Genomic DNA, 17269 nt, shown 5'->3' on the forward strand with positions numbered 1-17269 from the left:
CAGAAACTGGTGTCGGAAACAAAGGCATATACATATGGCGGTTGTGTTAGCCACGCCTCAGGGGTGCTCCCGTTGGGTGATGGTGGGTCCAGCCCACAAATGCTGGTGGCCAAGTGAACAAGGAGAGGGGAAGTAGTATCACCTGAATACAGTCAAAATTTTGAATAACTTTTAATGATTGTTCCTGGAGAAAGAAAAAATTAGATTGTTTTTGGGGTGAGTCTCTATTCCAAAATGCTATCTCAGAATATTAAAAAAAAAAAAAAAAAACTCATACAGCCTCTCCCACCAATCTCTGACATCTCAGCAACAAAATACAGACTTATAGGAGAGACATGGCCACAAAACAGTGTTGTGTTTGATGATGTGAATGTTCATGTTGTCCATATCATGAAATGATAATTATTTTATTCTTCATGACATGAATCAAAGATGAATAAGATGTTTTGTTTTTTCACGAACCTGATAAACTAGTAGGAAAATGAAGTTAAAAAAATAACTACTGCATAAGGCAGAATGTGGTAATTCCTGTAAATAAACAAAGGCAAAGTAACATAGGAACATAAAGGAAGGTTAAATTAGTTTCTTTGCTGTGAGAGCAGGAGTGTAGTGCAGACTGGAAAGGGATTGTTGTAAAAACTATAATCCCTTTTTCATTGTTTGTCTTTTTACTAAATGGTGAAGAATAAGTGACATTAAGTTGAATAAAGCATGGATAAAATTTCAAAATCTGGAGATATGGGCAGAGACTATTAAACAAAGGCATAAGGATGGGAAAATTCAGGACTTGTTCAGGAAATGGAGAATGATTTAATTTATCTGAAATAGAGGAAGGTCATGGGAAATAAGTTTGGAAAAGTGGACCACAGCTGCCAACTCTCGGAAGAATATAAATGCCAAATTCTCAAGTTTAACTTAAAAAAAAATCTATCAATCTATCTATCATCCATCTCTCATTTTCTACTTATCAGCAAGGAGTTGCAAAGCAGAGCTATATTTAGGAACATTATTCTTTAAGAGTTTGTTTGATTATAGGAGGAGATGACCAGAGGTAAGTACTGAAGTTTAGACATTGTTGCAGCAGTTCAACGAGAGATAATGAGGACTTGAACTTGCAGAATGGCAATGAGAATGAAAGAGGAGTTTGGAGGGAAGCAATGTTTGCCTTCAGTGGAGCTCTGACTGGCTGCAGAAGGTCAGGGTAATGACAATATGATACCAGGTTTTGACCTTAGATAACTCAGTAGCTTGTGATAACATTTTAGTGGAAGCCAAATAACTTCTGTGATGAAACATCTCTACCAATAGACTACTTGGGTTCAGATCCTTAGATCTTAGACAACCTGGCCAGTCTGTGCTTCCTGGCCTTTCTCTGTCTGTAAGATAGGAATGATAATAATTGTTCTTTTTTCCTAGGATTGTTATTAAGCTAAATAATATGATATACAGAAAGCCCTGGAGCCATTTCAACAGGGTTCTGTGAGAGAATTAATCCCTAACATCCCAAGGCTTCCATTTCAATGAAATAACTTCTCTTTTCTGCAGCTTGAAAGGTACTAACATGTAATAGGTGGCTCCGTGGTAAAAGATCTGCCTGCCAAACAGGAGATGCAAGTTTGATCCCTAATAGCAATCCACTCCAGTATTCTTACCTGGGAAATTCCATGGACAGAGGAGCTTTGTGGGTTACAGTCCATGAGATCACATAGAGTAGGATACGACTGAAGCGACTAAACAATGAAAACAGCATGTGACACACAGACTGGGATACCACAGGGCAGCTCAGAACGTGGTTCAGTTCAGTTCAGTTCAGTCGCTCAGTCATGTCCGACTCTTTGTGACCCCATGGACCACAGCACGCCAGGCCTTCCTGTCCATCACCAACTCCCGGAGTCCACCCAAACCCACGTCCATTGAGTTGGTGATGACATCCAACCATCTCATCCTCTGTCATCCCCTTCTCCTCCTGCCCTCAATCTTTCCCAGCATCAGGGTCTTTTCCAATGAGTCAGCTCTTTGCATCAGGTGGCCAGAGTATTGGAGTTTCAGCTTCAACATCAGTCCTTCCAATGAACACCCAGGACTGATCTTTAGGATGGACTGGTTGGATCTCCTTGCAATCGAAGGGACTCTTAGGAGTCTTCTCCAACACCACAGTTCAAAAGCATCAATTCTTCTGTGCTCAGCTTTCTTTATAGTCCAACTCTCACATCAGATTTGAATGTGGATTAGATGATGTTGAGAACAGTTCAAAGAAATTGTGTTCTGTTTTGGGTTGGGCAATTACAGGATGTGGAGGTAATTCCCCGATTGGTTATCTTATTGATAATCTTTATGGCAGAGGCAGGATGAACAGAGAACAAAAAGAATTGTTTTTGCAGAAGAAATGATAGCTTTTCATGTTAGCTGGTTTGGGGGAAACTCCATCATTTGGGGGGCTGTACATTGTCTTTATTTTTATTTCCACCACACATGATCTCTTGTCATGGAGAATCCTCATCAGATGCTGACATTCTATGAAATTCACAGTAGAGGAAACTCACCACTTAGTTGGTAGCAACAGTTATCAGTAGTCAGGATTGTTGTTTTTTTTTCTTATTGCATACTGTGAATAGCTTTGATTTTTTTCTTTGAGATTAATAGAGCAAAGATTTGTATAATTTATGATTTTGGATGTAAATTTCCGATTTGCCTTCTGGGGATGCATCCTTTGGCTCTTCTGTTAGCGGTGTATGAAAGTGGGATAATTGTTGGGTGATTTCCAGAAAGTCAGAACATTGAGTGGTCAGGGTGATTCGTTAGACAGGGATATAAACCCTCAGTGCTTTTAGTGGTTCTCCCTACTTTGTTCTCTTTCACTAGGTTTTACAGCTGAATTTGCTGATCACATGCGGAAGGATCACTCACAGTCTTCCATTCCCATGCGCTCTTCCTTTCCTCCTCCTGTAGCAGAGCTCTCCTTTTTGTTGGTTGAGATCACTCATTCCAGCCAACTCTGGGACTCACTTGTATTCTTGTTACCCAGTCCTGGCCATTTTGTTCTCCTCATGTCACTACTTATGAATTGCTATAGTTCCTTCCTTCAAGTCATCTGTACTCAGGTTAAAAAAACAACAAGATATCACTAATGAAATATCCTCTGTTTCATTGTCTTTTAGGACTCTCTAGTGTGAAGTTCAGCTTTAGGAAGAATTGCTTCTTGCTGCTGCTAGCTTGTGTGTATCAGGTCATCTATAACAAACCAGAACATTGGCTGTCAAATATTTTTGACCATGACACTCAGTAAGATACAATGAAATTTTATATCATAAACAAAAATGCATAAATGTGTGTTCATATATACACATACACACATAAAAGTATATATATATATGTATACTGTATAATTGGAACAAGAGTTTTATAAAATAAATGTCTTTACTACATGCCTTGTGTTCAGATTTTTGCTGTTTAGCCTCTTTCATTGAAAAGAAAGTCCCTTATGATACCCTAAATTAATGATTTAGCTTCTTAGTGATAGAATGTGACCCCTTGGTTATAGGTTGGTGAGTGGTAACATATAATAAGTGCATTCACTCATGTTATCTCTATCTTAGAATTTCTTCCTTTTTCTTATACCAAGAAAATTCAACTTTTTTGGTACAGCCCAGTCTTGAGTCCAACTATTCATTATTCAGCCCCAGATGCCTAAATGAGAGGATTAAATTCAGAATCCCTAATCAATTCAGCCATAACCATAAATTGAGCCTGATCTAAAATGGTATTTTCTTTCTCCTTAATTGAATACCATCAATCCTTATTCTCATAAATATGTTCTCACATTTCCCCCAAAGTTTGGCAGTTATTCTACTAATTGTAAACCCTTATCTCCTTCTTCTACATTTGACTTCTTCTGAGGAATGGGGAGCAGGTCCCATTATCCAAGAAGAGAACTGGGTACCATGGGCAAGGCTGGAATCTCAGCTGAAATAGGAAGCTTGCCTTTAGGTAAAACAGAAAACATCTTTATTAAACAAGGAAGGAGGAGTTCGTTCAGTTGCTAAGGTGTTTTTAGAGGTGTCTGTAGCTCCTAACACCTCTAAACAGTGTCTGTAGCTCTTAGGGAATTCCCTGGTGGCTCAGAGGGTAAAGTGTCTGCCTACAATATGGGAGACCCGGGTTCAATCCCCGGGTCAGGAAGATCCCCTGGAGAAGGAATTGGCAACCCACTGCAGTATTCTTGCCTGGAGAATCCCATGGACACAGGAGGCTGGCAGGCTATGGTCCATGGGGTTATATTTGGGTCTTTCCATTTCCAGTTCTACTTATTTAGGTTGTCTGTTTCTTCTTCTTCAGTGAGTTTTGGAGATTTGTTTCTTTCAAGGAACTTTTCCATTCCATATAAGTTGTTGCATTTGTGGGCACAAAATGCTCATAATATTCCCTTACTCTTCTTTTAACTTATCCAGGACCTGTAATGTCTTCTCTTTCATTTCTGCTGTAGTTAATTTCTTCCTTTTTTATTCACTAATCATTCTGGCTGAAAGTCTATCAATTTTATTGGTGTTTTCAGAAAACTAGCTTTGATCTTTTTCTTTTCTTTTGTTCTCTTTTCAATTGTATTGATTTCTGTTCTTTATTATTTTTTCTGTCTGCTTGCTTTGGGTTTAACTTGATCGTCAATGTCTAGTTTCTTAAGGTAGAAGGGTAAATATTTTATTTGAGAACTTTCTTGTTTTAATGCTATGTATTTTCCCATAAGCCTTGGTTTAGCTGAATCCCACCCATTTGGATATATTGTGTTTTCATTTTTATCCAATTCTAAATATTTTCTACATTTTTTGTGTGACTCCTGTTTTGATCTCTGAGTTATTTCAAAGTATGCTGCTTAATTTTGAAATGTTTGGGAGTTTTTCACATGGCTCTCAGTTATTTATTTGTAGTTTAATTCTGTTTTGGTCACATCACATGCTTCATTTATAATTTCAATTCTTTCAAAATTAGTAAGGTTTGACTTTTATGCCTCAAAATATGAGCTATTTTGGTGAATGTTTTGTGTGCACTTGGAAAAGCTGTTTACTCATTTTAAAAATGGAAATAATTATTGAATTGCCTCAAGGGATTTTTATGAGGATTAAATGAGGTAATATTTATAAGTGTTCAGGAGAGTCTGGCTTGTGGGAAGTACTAAAAAAAAAATGTTAACTAATTTTATTGTTGTAGTTGTTTTCTTCACCCTAGAACACAATATTTTTTTAAAATCCCTTTTGTAAGGTTAACATTTTCTCCATGTAAATACTGCTTTTGGCTTGTGAAATTAGCCCAGAGTATTTTGTTGTGGTTACTGTTTTGACGATATTGTCTAAGACATTGTTTGTTATGTATTTGACATATGACTATTTTACTAAAATTTATCATTAGTTCTAATTTCTTTCACACATCTAATTATCTTGCAATTTTATTCAAACAATTTTTTACTAGTTATGAACATTAGTAATTTATATCTGGTTAGTTTTTGGACATCTTCTCATTTCTATTTATTTTTGCATTGCTCCAAACTTCCAAAATAATGTTAATTGTTGGGATAGTTGTAGATGTCCTTGTTTCCTTCTTGACTTTCATGGTAATTTCTCTAGCATTTTACCAATAAGGGTCCTGTTAATTACTCTATCAAAGAAAACTTTTAAAGCCAGTAATGTTTATTGGGTTTTAATGAATACATTTTAACATTTTATTGTATAGGATTTTTATTGAATTATGTATATTGCATCTTAAATATGAATTGATTTCTTAATATGAAATCTTCCTTGTGTTTTCAGAAAAGGCCAAGTTGGTTATGTGTAAGCTGATAAATCGATTTGTTGGTTTTTATTTATAATCTGTGTGTTCATATTTATGAATAAAATGTATTTATAGTTTTCTTTTTTTAATTTTTGTTAGAATTTGATGTTAGTTGATAATAACAAATTAGGAAGCTCTCCTGTTTTCATTTGTATTGGAAGAGTTTATTTTGCTTCTGAATCATTTGTTTCTCCAAAGTTTAAAGTAAGTCACAAATTTTTGTAAATGTTTCATAGAATTTGAGAAAGTTTATTTTCCATGTTATAGTGTTGTATATATGTTTTGTTTGCTGTTTAGTCACTAAGTCATGTCTGACTCTTTTGCCACCCCATGGCCATGGGATTTCCCAGGTAAGAATACTGGAGTGGGTCACCATTTTGTTCCTTGAGGGATCTTTCCAACCCAGGGATCGAACCCATGTCTCCTGATCAAACACAAGTCTCCTGCATTGCAGGCAGATTCTTTATGCCTGAGCCACCAGGGAAGTTCTGTATATATGTACATGCATTTAATTAATATTATTAGCATGATGATATTATACTTATTAAACTTTTTTAGATCATAAAATTTTCCACATATTTTATTTATGACACATAATTATGCTGATATATTTTATGAAATTTGTTTATTTGTATTCTTTGTGTATTTATGACACTTTAGTATATTAAAAGTATTTAGTATTCTCATAATAAATTATAAATTATATATATATTCTATATAAAATATTTCATATTGTATCTTTAGATAATTTTCCCTTAGATTCTGCTTTGTCTAATACAAATATTTCAATTCTTCATTTTTCTTCTTGTTTTTAATGCAATCTTGATGATTCATTGATTTTTAAATTTCCTGTGTTGCTTTGGCTTTCAGTGTGTATATTTCTATTTTCAAACAGCATACTGTAATGGCATTATCATTCATTATTTTCATTGACACATACATAGACTCAATGTTTAGTAGGCGAGATTCATACATTTACGTTTATTGTCATAACTGACAAGATTTTTCTTGTCTTTCTCATTTTGTTTTATGTTCTATAATATTTGCAATACCCTGCTTTCTTTTCTTTTTCTCGTTTTTCTTTGTTTTTAACTTCAGCTTTTTCCTCAAGTGATTTAAAGGGTAAATAACTCATTTTTATTACCTTTAAATGAAAATTTCATTATCTTTAAATGAAAATGCCTATTTTATGTTAATTATTTAGCTAGAGAGTGAATATTACTTATTTTCTCCTAATAAGATTGGGAATAAACTTTTTTATAGTCCTAACTTTTGTTCATTGAGCATTTTATATTATATCTATTTTATTGTATGAGTAAATTATAACATTTTCATTAAGCTACTTATACATTATCTTTGATGATAGTTTCAATGATGATTTCCACTTTTTTAGTGCCTTGACTTCTCTTTTTTTGCATTCTTCACTTTGATTAATGTTTTAGTTTCCCAGGAGGGGTAAGTGAGTTGTACACGTGCTGAGGAGTTTTGCACGTGAAGATGTCCTTTACAGCTGAAGAGCAACTTGACTGGACATAGAATTCTTGAATAACAAAATTTTCACTTTGGATAATGCTTATATTTAGGTAGAGCTGTTGCAAACACTAGCCACATATTGACTCAGTGAATTCTTCTGTACAAAAGCTCTAACCATTATCTCCATTCTGAAGATGGTATAACTGAAGGACAGAAAGCTTAAGTAAATTGCTGAAGGTGAGACAACTGGTAAGTGTAGTCAAGATTTGAACCCAGACAACTTTGTTCATAGCCTATACTCATAACCACTATTGCAAATGGTTCATTAGATAGTCATTTGGAGATTATTGTGTCTTAGGTATTTATAGATGTTAATTTGTTTTCTCTAGGCTTTTAGAGAAGATAATTCTGAGAAGTCATATTTTTCTTCACTGGAAGACAAGTTGTATTTTTTTCTTCACTTTGCCTGGATGAAATATCAAACTATTAGTCTCTATGATTTGTATTTTTAAGCAACTATTCTGTCTGTTCAGACTTACTTCATCTCTGTAAAGCTTTCTTCTAGCATTTCATTCATTTTATTGTTTCTTTAATATTGTCTTCTTTTCAGATCCCTGTGTATGTAGGTGGTGTATCTACTGGTACTTGACTTATGCATTTATTTAACAAACATTTATTGATGATTTACCATGTGTCAGATACTGTGAATACAATGATGATGAAAATATGGCCACTAGCCTTATTAGTCTTATAGTCTAATTAGAGGGAGGCAGTTTTTAAAAAAATAAACACTATTATAATTGTAAATGTCATTTAATGTAAAATCTGAAGGATGAACAGACTTTGCCAGTTTAAAAAGTGAAAGGGTATATCAGGCAGAGGGAGCAGAATGAAAAAAGGTTCAAACAGGGTACATTTAATGAGCTCCAGGGTCTGCGGAAGGGCAGTGGACAATGGGAAGATCATTGTAACCTAAGGTGATCCATATAGTCAGGAACTTGATAATATACGTCTGCACAGTATATGTTAATCTTTGGTTTTTTAACAAAAGGAAGCTATTAAAAGTTTTAAAGTAGTAAAATCAAATGATCTTATCCAACTAGAGAGTTGACTAAATGGAGCTAAATGGGTATATAGGGAGACCAGTAGATGGACATTACAATTGTCCGTCTAAAAGATGATGACAGCTTAGACTGGAATCTTGCTTGGAGAGGGGGAGAAAGGAAAAAGTTTCACAAACAGTTACAAAGTAAATGCTTTATGTTTATGAATTTTAGTAGAAGTGACAGAACCAACCTAAACTGTCATGACAAGCCTAATTATACAATTACAGGGATGTCTCCAAGGAAATGAAGGCACATAGCTGACTTAGGACGTGGAAGTGACTTACTTTTATTTCTCATTTCTGTTTCTAAAATTTCTCTGCCATCCTCTCTACCTGTGCATCCTGACTTAATCTGATCTGTACTTCCGATGGACAATGGTCATAGCACATCACTCACATTTCTACATCTCTTCCAGTCGGAAGTAAGCATGCAACTGAATTTTAATTCTTTAGTTTCAATTCTAGTTTCTCAAGAGCATGATCCAGGTTGTCCAAATTGGGTCTTTTCAACTGGATTCAGGGGGGAGTTTTACGATAAAAAATAAGATTCTGAGGACCTACCACATTGGATGGGGCTAGGGTTAGAAGTATACATGAGAAAGTTCCTGTCTAGTAATTTTTATTTTCTCATGATGAAATAGATGAGGTAGATTGCTGAGAGTAAGAGGAGGTGGGAGAGTCAAAGATTTGAGGAGACGGTTAAGGTTTTAAATTGCAATTGCAGAAAGAGAGAATCTGAGTACTAGAGAGAATTAGTACGACCTTAGGTAGCAGCTGGGATTATCAGCCTTCCATTTATGATGGTACTAAGCTTTCCAGGTGGTGCAATGCTAAAGAATCTGCCTATGTGGTGGATGCAGGAGGCTCAAGAGACATGGGTTCTATCCCTGGGTCAGGAAGACCCACTGGAGGAGGAAATGGCAACCCACTTCAGTGTTCTTGCCTGGAAAACTCCATGGACAGAGGATCCTGGCAGGCTACAGTCCATGGAGTTGCAAAGAATCAGACAGTCAAACAACTGACAGAGGCACAATGAGTTTAGGCGTTAAGAGGACACAATGATGATCCATGTGTGTTAAAGATCAGATGTGTGAGAAGAGACTTATGGTTGGAGAGAAAGTGAGAAGACCCTGAGACAGGTGGTGGGTTTGAGGCACTATGAGGAGTTTAGCAGCTGGGATTACAAGTTGACTTTTCCTCCACTTATCACCATTTCAGTGCTTCTACTGCTCAATCCATTATCTACTCATAGTAGATGCTCAATAAACACTTTTTGAATGAATCTAGATTTATTTGTGTTTTATCTAGCAATTTTCCTTCAAATTTTCTGTCCTCTAGATGGCACCCTTCCATAGTTTACAGGTGATGGAGTTTTCATCCTTTTTTAAATTGGAAAAATTACTTAAATATTCTGGACCTCAATGTCCTCATCTGTAATATATAGGTGTACTAATAACAGCTACTTCACAGGTGGGTATGAGGTTTCAATCTAGCAAAATATGTAAAGCATTCAGCTTTTAACTTAGTAGTCAATCAATACATTTTACCCAATATAATTATTAATTTTATTGCTGTTTGGGGTATTATTTCAGCCTGTGAGATTATCTGTGTTCATGTTACTGTCTTGGTCAGAAATCCTTCAGTTTGTACTTGATACTTGTATTTAGGAGGACACCAAACATCCTTTTCCCATTTAACTGTATCCTGAGCTCCCCTTTGAGACACTGCAGGCCTTTCCCAATTCTGAGTCCATGTGGTCTGCGTGGGATGTCTACTCCGAGTTATAGAGCAGCAACTCTGGAGGCTCATGTCAATACTTGTATTTCATCTCCCTGATCATAGGGATTGCGGAAGTCCAACTAGAGCTAATGATATGTGCAATAATTTGGGGCTTTTGTCTCTTCTCTGGGAAAACTACTAGAGACCATCATTTTTTACAATACTATGCGGTGAGGTCCTGAGGTCTGTATCTATGGAAACCCATTGTTGCTTTAAGGAGAGCTGAGAGGGCTTTCCAAGGGAGCCTGAAGATCGAGAGCAAAACAAAGAGAGGTTTAAGAATGAAGTTCTGGGTGGTATTCTTTGAGCCCCTGGATCCATCCTGTCTCAAACTGTTTCTGATACATTTCATTTTGAGTCTAAGGTGGAATTTTGCCACTTGAATTTTACAATCTTAACTTAAGCACGATTTTCACTGAGGGTGCAATTTTGTCCACATTCTATTAAATATATATTGACAGAAATAGAATTATTATTTCAATAATTTTACCTAGAAATTCCACAGTGTAATAATCAATGGATGCTGTGCCATTAAGTAGGACATATATTCCATTTTTTTTTGGTATAAATTGAACTCTAGGATAATAAGATCTTTTGGAAATTAGTGACTTAATAGTTATTCTGTGGTTCTTATGGGTAATCACTGGGTAAATGATATCTCTGCATATGAATTAGTTCTTTTTTTTTTCCTATGGCTTGTTTCACTTCTTAACGTAAAACAGGAACATTACCAACATCTTATTATCCACTTACAATAAATCTGAGATCAACATTTTGCTGTGAATATTTATTATTTAGGGCTTCCCTGGAGGCTCAGATGGTGAAGAATCCACATGCAATGTGGGAGACCTGGGTTTGATCCCTGGGTTGGGAAGATCCCCTGGAGGAGGGCACGGCAACCCACTCCTGTATTCCTGCCTGGAGAATCCCCATGGACAGAGGAGCCTGGCGGACTACAGTCCATGGGGTCACAGAGTCAGACACAACTGAGCGACTAAGCACACACATAGCACATTTATTATTTAATTTCTACCTTTGCACTGTATTCAAATTTTGAGAGACCATGGTTTTTATTACTCACAGAGGGAAAATTTGAAGTGGAAGGGACTTTGGAATCAGACAGAACTGGGTTCCAATCTCAGCTCAGCTACTTGCTAGCTCAGTGAACTCAGACCAGTTATTTAACTATGAACCTTAACTGTATTTTTTTTTCAAATTTGGAACAATTAGAAATTCCCAGAGAGAAAAGTATAGTGAGGAATACTGAGGCAGAATATGTAAAGCTCTTAGTGTATATTAAGATATCTAATAGCTTATAACAAGTATTATTTTCCTTTTCCCAATTAGTACATTTAGCTTTATCTCCTAATATTTTAGTGAAAAGCCATGCAGATGTATTGGTCTTTGATTAAAAATGTTAAATGTTTTCCTTTACTTCCTTCTACATACTCAGTGAGAGTCTATTTAGATTAGATCTTGTTCAAGGTTAATTTGATGTCATGTATATGAATTACTTGAAGTGGCATAATCTATGGGAAATGATAGGAATATCTGTATCTCAGCATATTATACATTTAGAATCATTAGGAGCTTGGAAAGTTATTAAACCCCTCTCCTATCATAATGTCCATATGTCAGGTTTTTTTTTTAATATACTCTTTCAGTTCCATTGCAGAATTTGACTTCCTAATTCTAAACTTTATATTTGCTTCTAAACTTTATATTATTTTATGTTGCTACCTATGTAACTCATAATAAGGACATTTAAAAAAATATTTGTGCAAACCGTGTCCCATCCATTTAATATGAGCTGAGAGAGAAGTCTCTTCCCCTTGGTTTTATTTTTGTTATTGAAGCATTCTCAACAATTGGATTCCAAGTCTGAAGACTTTTGTTCTTTACAGTATTTTTTGTATAAATATCTCGAATAGTTTTCATGAGAAATAAATTTTGCTTTTCTTCAGACTTCAGTTCTAACTTTGAAGATCAGAAACCTTTTTATTTTATTATTTTGGCGTCCCTATGTGGTCTGTGAGATATCAGTTCCCTGACCAGAGATTGAAACCCCAGTCCTTGGCCATGAACGTGCAGAGTCTTAACCACTGGACTGCCAGGGAATTCCCCAACAGTCAGAAACCATTTAAAAATCTCCCAATTGCATACCTTACCCAGTAGTCTGATGGTAAGGACCTGTTCATGCCAGGATCCCTTCTTGGTTTCCAGCTGGAACGTGAGATGAAGTAGCCAAGAAGTCCTCTTAAACAGAGGGATTAAACATTTCCAAGTTGAATCTGTCTGAGTTCTGGTATAGTTATTCAAGTGACTTTGCTATGTTTTTTTTTATTGTTCAAGCTAAAGTGCAGGAGGGAGAAAATAAGCTCCTTAAAGTTAGTGAAGACAGAAAAAGAGAACAAGACTCTATTCCCTGAGATGCTTCTTTAGGTGTAATGATAGTTACAATTTACAACCAAGATGCAAGACGGCGTGATGATTAGAAGCACGCATATGGAGCTGCCTGGGCTGGAACACGGGCCTGCTATTTACTCAGTTGGGAAGGGAACCTCCCTGTGTGCTTCTGTGAAATGGAGATAAAAAATAGAACCTATCTCATGGATTCTTGGGAAGACTGGTAAAGGTAAATAAAATACATGCCCTGAGAAAAAGTGCCTGGCATGTTGTAAATGCTCAAAAAGCAATTGTTGTGTTTATTATTGTTGTTTCTTCTCAATATTTAACAATACACTGAGCAGAAACTTTGTATCAATAAATTAATTCAAAATATACAGACTAAATGGGGCTTCCCCGGTGGATTGGTGGTTAAGAATCCACCTGCAGTGCAGGAGATGTGGGAGATGTGGGTTCAGTCCCTGGGTTTAGAAGATCCCCTGGAGGAGGAAATGGCAACCCACTCCAATATTCTTGCCTGGAAAATCCCATGGACAGAGAAGCTTAGCGGGCTACAGTCTATGGGGTTGCAAAAAGGGTTAGACATGACTGAGTGACGGAGCATGAGCATGCTGACTAAATGCAGGTAAATATAATTTTAGGATTCTAGTAAATTCAGTTATATAGAAATCAGTGATATTAATATTAATATTATATTGATCCATATTCATAAAAATGATGATTGTTGTCTAACATATATTTTTACAGAAATCTTTACTTCAGAAATTTCTTCATAAGTACAGAATAAAAGCACTTTGCAAACAGCGCCTAAAGGAAAAAAAGAGACAAAAGCATTTTGACTTCCCATTTATTCTCCTGTAAGCTGAATTGTAAGCCCAGCTAGAACTATTCCAGTTCTCTCCTTGATTCCTCTTTTATCCAAAAATCTTGAAAGTATCTTCTATATTTGAAGTTACAATCTCCAGTTTGTAAACCTGAAGTTTTCAGTTTGAAAACCTGCAGTTTTCTTCTTGGCCTCAGGTAACATCATTTCATTGCTCCCCTGTAGCTGCTCTTGCAGGAGCCATTGAAAAACCTGAAACTACTAAAACCCAACAAATTCTTTGTACTTGTTACTGATGGAGGCTTGGAAGCAACCAGTAATGTTGGCTTTTCCTTCCTTCTTGAAGCTCTTCTCCCCTGGCTTCCTCTTTCCTATATTTACCCTCTCTCTCTCTCTGCACTTCTTAATCTCAGATACTTCTTTTCACAGCAATGCTGTTAATTTTTTATACTCCTTAGGATTTGTATCTTGAACATCTCAATGTTAGACTCTCTCTGATTGATTTGATCCAAGCCAATAATTTCAAGCTATCACCCAAATTGTCCCAATTTGTATTTCTCAGTTTATGTCTCAGTTGTTTATATTTCTGTCTCTTAGATACCATGGTGCTCCATAAATATCTTAAGGTCACTGTGACCTCAACTAAAACTCAGTATTTTTCTTCCCACTTCAAAGTTGCTTCCATATTAATTCTTATTTAGATGGATGAGTCTACCATCAACATGCTCATCAAAGATAGAAACATTTAAAGCACACTGGATTGTTTCCTGAACACTTTCCAGTATTTCCTATTGGTGCTCAAGACCAGCTAAATCTGTCTTTTAAATTACTTAACTCCTTCCTTTCTCTACATCTATAGCCCTAGTTAGTTTTCATTTGTTTTGTTTTCATCTTTTACTTACAATATTACAATAACCCCTACATTGTAGGGCAAGAAAAGACCATAAAGGTAATGAAGAACACTCGATTTTCAAAGAAAAAGAAACCTAAATAAGTAGAACTTTTAATGTAAAGTAGGAATAGGGTGGGGTAAGTTGGCATTTGATCCTTCAACAGAATGAAAATTTCGTAGCTCTTAACTTTTCTGCCACTCTGTATTCCTTTCATGGCACTTAACACAACCTGCTCTATACTATAATTATTTGTGTATTTGATTCATCTTACATGCTGGTGTTTCAGTTCAGTTCAGTTCATTTCAGTTGCTCAGTCATGTCCGACTCTTTGAGACCCCATGGAATGCAGCACGCCAGGCCTCCCTATCCATCATCAACTCACGGAGCTTGCTCAAACTCATGTCCATCGAATCAGTGATGCCACCCAACCATCTCATCCTCTGTCGTCCCCTTCTCCTCCTGCCTTCAATATTTCCCAGCATCAGGATCTTTTGAAATGAGTCAGTTCTTCACATCAGGTGGCCAAAGTATTGGAGCTTCAGCTTTAGCATCTGGCCTTCCAAAGACTATTCAGGACTGATTTCCTTTAGGATGGACTGGTTGGTTCTCCTTGCTGTCCAAGGAACTCTCAAGAGTCTTCTCCAACACCACAGTTCAAAAACATCAATTTTTCAGTGCTCAGCTTTCTTTATAGTCCAACTCTCACATCCAAACATGACTATTGGAAAAACTATAGCTTTGACTATATGGACCTTTGTCAGCAAAGCAATGTCTCTGCTTTTTAATATGCCTTCTAGATTTGGGAGAGCTTTTCTTCCAAGGAGCAAGCATCTTTTAGTTTCACGGCTAAAGTCACCATCTTTAATGACTTAGGAGCCCAAGAAAATAGAGCCTGCCACTGTTTCCATTATTTCCCCATCTATTTCCCATGAAGTGATGGGACCAGATGCCATGATCTTAGTTTTCTGAATGTTGAGTTTTAAGCCAACTTTTTCACTCCTCTCGTTCACTTTCATCAAGAGGTTCTTTATAGTTCATCTTTCCTTTCTTCCATAAGGGTGGTGTCATCTGCATATCTGAGGTTATTGATATTTCTCCCAGCAATCTTGATTCCAGCTTGTGCTTCCTCCAGCCCAGCATTTCTCATGATGTACACTGCATATAAGTTAAATAAGCAGGATAAAAATATACAGCTTTCATGTACTTCTTTCCCAATTTGGAACCAGTCTGTTGTTCCATGTCCAGTTCTAACTGTTGCTTCCTGACCTGCATACAGGTTTCTCAAGAGGCAGGTCAGGTGGTCTGGTATTCCCATCTGGTGAAGAATTATCCACAGTTTGTGGTGATCCACACAGTCAAAGGCTTTGGCATAGTCAATGAAGCAGAAGTAGATGTTTTTCTGGAACTCTTTCTTTTTCAGTGATCCAATGGATGTTGGCAATTTGATCCCTAGTTCCTCTGCCTTTTCGAAATCCAACTTGAACATCTGGAAGTTCACAGTTCACATACTGTTGAAGACTGGCTTGGAAAATTTTGAGCATGACTTTGCTAGCATGTGAGATGAGTGCAATTGTTTGAGCATTCTTTGGCATTGCCTTTGTTTGGGATTGGAATGAAAACTGACCTTTTGCAGTCCTGTGGCCACTGCTGAGTTTTCCAAATTTGCTGCCATATTGAGTGCAGCACTTTCACAGCATCATCTTCTAAGATTTGAAATAGCTCAACTGGAATTCCATCATCTTCACTAACTTTGTTCATAGTGATGCTTCTTAAGGTCCATTTGACTTTGCATTCCAGGATATCTGGCTCTAGGTGAGTTATCACACCATCATGGTTATCTGGGTCATGAAGATGTGTTCTGGATAGTTCTTCTGTGTATTCTTGCTACCTCTTCTTAATATCTTCTGCTTCTGTTAGGTCCATACCATCTCTGTCCTTTATTGTGCTCATTATGAAATGTTCCCTTGGTATCTCTAATTTTCTTGAAGAGATCTCTAGTCTTTCCCATTCTATTATTTTCCACTATTTCTTTGCATTGATCACTGAGGAAGGCTTTCTTATCTCTCCTTGCTATTCTTTGGAACTCTGCATTCAGATGCGTATATCTTTCCTTTTCTCCTTGCCTTTAGCTTCTCTTCTTTTTTCAGCTATTTGTAAGGCCTTGTCAGACCACCATTTTGCCTTTTTGCATTTCTTTTTCTTGGGGATGGTCTTGATCCCTGCCTCTTGTACAGTGTCATGAACCTCCGTCCATAGTTCTTCAGGTACTCTGTCTATCAGATCTAATCCCTTGAATCTATTGTCACTTCCACTGTATAATCATAAGGGATTTGATTTAGGTCATACCTGAATGGTCTAGTGGTTTTTCCTACTTTCTTCCATTTCAGTTCAGTTCAGTCACTCAATCACATCCGACTCTTTGCAACCCCATGAACCATAGCACACCAGGGCTCCCTGTCCATCACCAACTCCTGGAGTCTACCCAAACTCATGTCCATTGAGTTGGTGATGCCATCCAACCATCTCATCCTCTGTCATACCCTTCTCCTCCTGCCCTCAATCTTTTCCAACATCAGGGTCTTTCAAATGAGTCAGGTCTTCACATCAGGTGGCCAAAATACTGGAGTTTCAACTTTAACATCAGTCCCTCCAATGAACACCCACAACCGATTTCCCTTAGGATGTACTTGTTGGATCTCCTTGCAGTCCAAGAGACTCTCAAGAGTCTTCTCCAACACCACAGTTCAAAAGCATTAATTCTGCGCTCAACCCTCTTTATAGTCCAACTCTCACATCCACACATGACCACTGGAAAAACCATAGATGAATCTTTGTTGACAAAATAATGTCTCTGCTTTTTAATATGCAGTCTAGGTTGGTCATAACTTTTCTTCTAAGGAGTAAGGGTCTTTTAATTTCATGGCTGCAATCACCACCTGGAGTGATTTTGGAGCCCCCCAAAACAAAGTC

Source organism: Odocoileus virginianus, chromosome 15 (genome assembly GCF_023699985.2).
Source record: "Odocoileus virginianus isolate 20LAN1187 ecotype Illinois chromosome 15, Ovbor_1.2, whole genome shotgun sequence".
In the NCBI taxonomy this organism is placed as follows: domain Eukaryota; kingdom Metazoa; phylum Chordata; class Mammalia; order Artiodactyla; family Cervidae; genus Odocoileus; species Odocoileus virginianus.